Here is a 6,353-nt window from a genome sequence, read left to right on the forward strand (position 1 = left end):
TTACTTCCAAATATGGTGATAGTTTGCTTGCCATTTCTTCGGAGAAATTGATTTATTTGAAAATATTTAGACTCCAAAATGTTATTAATATTGCATGCATATCATTTTGACTTGCACATATGTAATATTTTACTATAAATAATGAACTGAACTGAGTTGTAAAACTGTCATTTCCACGTTTTGTAAATAAATGATATAATACGAATTGACCATTTCAATAGGTCTAACCGTCTAATCTAAGATCAGCGAAGATCGGCTACTCCCGGCTAAATCCGAGAATTCGAAATTTATATTTATATATATCATTACCTGCTTTAGGGTTCAGAACATATACATATAACACAGAGAAAGTAAGATCTTCTTCAAAAGGCCTAATTTTGTATAAATACCAGGTCAGAGAAATCACTCTATTTGGAAGTAAAACACACACTCATGTGATCACTAGTTACCCATAATACAATTCCATATTTATTTCGGCCAATGGCATGAATGAGGTAAAATCACGTGACTTGTTTTACTACGTTTGACTACATAGAACGCGTGTTTTGTACCATTATTGGGAAAATCCCCCACGGATCGTGATTTCATTTCCACCATTTGAAACAGAAGGCTTAGAGTAGACGTTGATTGTGAAACATTGATAAATTGAAGATTACATGTTGTGCCATGGCAGATGTCAAAGTTCATGTATACATACTCGACAATTACTTGAAACATCATCTAATTAATTTGTGTTGAAATTATAATTGATGTTGACCAGGAAATGCACCAGGCTAAATTTGGTTGAATAATGCATGGGAGGTGAATTAATCTTAACTTTTCCACTTTGTGGAAAATCCTTCAAAACGGATTTATCTCCCTTGATTAAAATGACAACCCATGTACCTTTGCTATGATATAAAAAAAAATCCTTTTTAAATATTAATCAAATATGTGTATTAATTTAATTTGAAACATGTTTGTTTTGCTGGAAATTTGCAAAAAAATAATATCAATACAAAATATTCATGATCGTTATTTGATTGTTGTTGTTTTTGTACTTGCTGTAAAATGAGAAAAACCGTGTTGTGGAGAAGAAGTTTGTTAAAATTTGAATTGTTTACAAATGGATGAGATTTGAGAATGAGCAGAAGGCAATAAGGATATATACATTTATGTCTAACAGTCACCTGAATTCCGATATGCACAGTTATAAATAATGTTTTGCTTTTAAATATTTAAATATAAATATGTCTCAGCCCTGTGACTTGGCACATAGGTCAAGATCATTGATTTGAACAAACTCTGTATCCCTTCATCCCAGCATGCTATGGCCAAATAACATGTCCATGTATGAGGTTCTTGGTTATTAAGAAGATTGTAAATTGTTTACAACAGACACTGGATGATGCCAGCCAAAAGACAATTGCAATAGGTCACACAGGAGGAGATTAATTCAACACACAATCATATATACTTTATATACTTTTTCTCATAAATCATTACATATAATCCTTGTACACATCCACATCAATGGCGACGCTAACAGGAAATTAATGAATATGCAAAATGGCGTGCGAGCGTTGAAGGGTCGAGATTTTGGTGTTTTGGGGGTCCGGGGATCTCCCCCGGAAAAAAAATATGATTTTGATGATGTTGCGAGCGCCGAATGCGCGAGACTTTGGTGTTCTGGGGGTCCGGGGGTCTCCCCCGCGAAAAATATTACGATTTGGAATGGCCAAGATGAGTTTTACGGTGTATTTTGAGGATTTTAATGCGTTCTTAACGTGGTAATTTTTCGATTTACATTTACCTGCATTTAGAAATTATAATTGTGAATGTCGTCATACCATTATGCAACCCTGCTCGATCTGAACATACGTCTTCACACCATCAGCACATTGTTGTTTAACTAAAAAAATAATGAATTGATTTAATTGTGTTGCTTAGACATATAAACAATTTAATATTTTAAGAAGCATTTTGAAATAGTAGAATCCCTTGATGGACATTTTTAGTTTAGTTCATGTGTATTGAATTTTTATTATTAAAGGTTTTGACATTACGTGCTTGAACTTTTAGGAAATGCGCCGCAAAGCGGCAAAATTTTCTAAAATGAAGTACGAAAAATGTGCAGGAGGACCCTTTTCTTCCTACGCCCCTGCAGTTGCACATTTAAAAAGTTTGATGAACTTGGTACCCACTACTGACTGATGTAAATCATGCCAATAAAAGATGGATCTTTTCTCTATTTCTGTATTTTTGTTTACCTTTTTCTTTCCTCTTGGAAATGTTTTATAACATGGGAAAACTAAAAATGAAGTCTATATAGCAGGAATTACAAAACACATAGCCACCTGTCAACCATGCATGGTTTTTTCTGATTGGTCACCCGAGTTCGGATACAGAATGAAACAAATACATACACTGTATATAAGCACCATATATTGGCCTATCAGGCCCATGAAATCAGCCAGTGACGATATCCATTTAACCTTTTAATATATGAAGAGTATTTGATTCCATTACATATGTTTCCTTTGAAAATTGAGCAAATAATGCTCATAAATGTGTTTCCCTATTTAAACTATGGTAAAGACCCTATCTCCTGGGGAAAATTCCCGAGACCCCAGGGCCATGAAATTCACAATATTGGTAGAGGGCCTTGAGACCTTTCAATCTATGGAGAAACAAAATGATACATTTTCGTACGGAACCTACCGAAGCATAATGAGTTAGGTCCTAGGTCCCAATTTACCAGGCGGGAAGCAGCCATGTAAGCACATAAGCCCGTGTTTCTTAGTATATGTGTACATACATGTACATGTATGTATTAGATTCCCAAAAAGCTAAGTGGGCTATGCGGAAACTTATAACTATTTGTTTGGAAATAATATGGAAAATAAACTATGATATGATAGTATTGCTAACAATTTCAAATGGTGGAAATGAAACCACGATCCGCGGAGGATTTCCCCTATAATGGTACAAAGCACGCGTTCTTTGTAGTAAAACGTAGTAAAACAAGTCACGTGATTATACCTCATTCATGCCATTGGCCGAAATAAATATGGAATTGTATTAGTGGGTAACTAGTGATCACATGAGTGTGTGTTTACTTCCAAATAGAGTGATTTCTCTGACCTGGTATTTACACATAATTTGGCCTTATTTTCTCTGTGATATATATGTATATGTTCTGAACCCTAAAGCAGGTAATAATATATATAAATATAAATTTAGAATTCTACGAATTTAGCCGGGAGTAGCCGATCTTCGCTGATTTTAGATTAGACGGTTAGACCTATTGAATTGGTCAATTCGTATTATATCATTTATTTACAAAACGTGAAAATGGCAGTTTTACAACTCATTCAGTTCATTATTTATAGTAAAACAGTGCATATGTGCAAGTCAAAATGATATGCATGCAATATTAATAACATTTTGGAGTCTAAATATTTTCAAATAAATCAATTTCTCCGAAGAAATGGCAAGCAAACTATCACCATATTCGGAAGTAAACACAAAATCACGTGATCACTAGTTACCCATAACACAATTGTATATTCCGGCCAATGGCATGAATGAGGTATAAGCACGTGACTTTTTTTTTTACTACGTTTGACTACAAAGAACGCATGTTTTTACTACGAAAAATAGATGCAGATGTATCGCGAGTTGGGAGTTTAAAACCGCCTTCCTGGAGGATTTTTAGCCCAAAGGTTGAATCTGACCATTAAGACCGTAACAAAAATTCCTTTATATAAGTGTATCGAGGGATGTAAATATTTATGTATATATATATGGACAGGCCAAGCTAACAAGTAAAGCTGGTTTCCCAATGTGTATTGTGTACCTATACTGTGACCTTTATGGCTTTTAAATTAGGTAACTGGTATTTTTCGGGATTCACAAGAAAATACAACATAAAAAAAATCTTTTTATTTTTTATTTTTTTTTTCATTCATTCTTTTAATATAGTATAGTACGGTATGTACTACATGGACTTGGTACGAATTCCAATCAACAAAACACACACACACAGCTTTGAAACGAATTTTCAACCCAAGGTTATATATATTAATAATTCGTTGTACACTTCCTTAGCTCGGGCTAACAGCTACGTACACGCAGGCTACAGTTTCATGGCCGGGATGTGCAGGATCACAATTTTTTTTTTATTTTGAAATCAAATAAATAAAAACTTTAATTAACAAAATCAACGTCGATCTCTGTTGTATGGCTTTTGCTGCATATACACAGTGCTCTATGAAAGGGTGGCCTTTGATTTCCACTTTCAAGACCAGATGTCGACATCTTTTAGTTTAGATGTCGACATCAATAACTGACAAGTCGGTGTCACACCCGAGCATAAACACATAAATCGCCGAGTTACCGACTGTCTACATAAATATCTTGGAATCATTATGTGGGCATGTACATGTGGTAAGTCGACATATTCTTCTGTTTATGTCGACATCTTCCGATATGATGTCGACTTAATGCCTTAACGATGTCGACATTATTAAGTCGTAAGTCGGCAAATCGATGGCAGACATATGCCACCATACACAAGCATTGACTTCAGTTTTCTATATTCAAAGATAGTGGCTATTTCATATGATTTGCGCATGTGTAACAGGAAGGCGACAAGTCGACAACTCGACAACACGACAAGTCGACAACACGACAAGGCGACAACACGACAAGTCGACAACTCGACAACACGACAAGTCGACATTTTACCGCGACAACACGAGATTCTGTACGCGCTAATTAGCGTGTTTGAAATGTCGACTTGTCGTGGTGTGTCGACTTGTCGTGTTGTCGTGTTGTCGACTTGTCGCGGTTCAAAAACGCGACAAGTCGACATTTTAACTGTTAAATCTCGGGTTGTCGCAGTTTGAGACCGCGACAACTCGACAAGGCGACAACACGACAAGGCGACAACACAACAACACGAGATGGCCGTAATCAGCCACCATACTATATTTTAATTTTTTTTGGCATAACCTTATAACATCAAATAAATTATCAAGTAACATTTATAAATTAATGTATACTTTACATGAAACTGGATCTATGTCTTTTAAATGGTTGTCATATATATATGCAGCGTTCGAAATTAACGCCTGTCCTGCCCGTGACCGACAACTTTATAGGAGGGCAGACATTCAATGCCATGCAACTGGTCCTTTGACCGGAAACTTTTTGGTCCAGTTCTGATAGAGTACTAAAGATATACAAAACAAAAATAGCAGTAGCATTGTAGAAAGGTTAAAGACCAAATTGTCCAAAACAGATTTTCGCAATATTCTGGTTTTCAGTCAACATTGTTGAGAGCGCACGATACTAAAATATATGTGTGGATATTTTTGTTAGTAAAATTATCACTTTGCTAGTATATAAACTACAAGGATAAATTGTAACTTTGTAAGGACCAGTAACTTTTAGGGTCAGTCGGTCCTTAGGACATATGTATCAATCAACTTGCTAAAACTTGTTAAAAGTAGATTAATTGATCAACTTATTCAGAAATGGTATAGCGATATTGATTAGTCGTCTAGAGGACAGAGAAATTCTACATTTAAAACACAGTTTGGCATAGAAAAGTATTTATTAGGAGATTATGTCACAAAAGAATACATTATTTACATGTCATATCATTGGTCAGTATTGGATAATTTCAGGTCGATATTTAGCTTTAAAACACACAATATTACACAACACTCATTTTATAGTACAGACTATATTTTAATGTAACATTAATAAATAGTTTATGTCATAAAAGAATGGTTGATAAGTTATTTACATGTAGTGTTGGGTAGTATTGGGTATAAAGTCTTTTTGTTGGCCAGTATTGGGCGATATTTGGCCTCAAAACTAACATCTTACACAAAACTCATTTTATCAGACAAACTTTATTTTGATTTAACATAAATAAACAGATTATGTCATAAAAGCTTGGTTGATAAGTTTTTTACATGTAGTATTGGGTAGTATAAGGTATTTCTTCTTCATATAGACACAATTCCATCGATGCCGATGATTATATCGTGATTGTGAAAAAAAGAGTGTTCAAAGTTATTTACAGTGATTGTGAAGGTGCATGTTATTATTTTTTTAGTGTATAGTTATATGATAAAAATATGATAGAATTTTTGGGAGTGGGGTTTAGGCAAGGATTTATAAGTGAGAAGGATTCGTGTCTGTCTCTTTACACTACTTTAACACCACGCGAGGACGCTTATGAACCGGGAATAAAAAAACCGTTTTTCTCAACAAATAATTGTCTTATCGAGTCAAAACGAAAACACCAATGTAAAGTAAATGAAATTACACAACGTTTATAACTTGCTTTAAAGACGGAA

The sequence above is a fragment of the Argopecten irradians genome, chromosome 1, assembly GCF_041381155.1.
Source record: "Argopecten irradians isolate NY chromosome 1, Ai_NY, whole genome shotgun sequence".
NCBI lineage: Eukaryota > Metazoa > Mollusca > Bivalvia > Pectinida > Pectinidae > Argopecten > Argopecten irradians.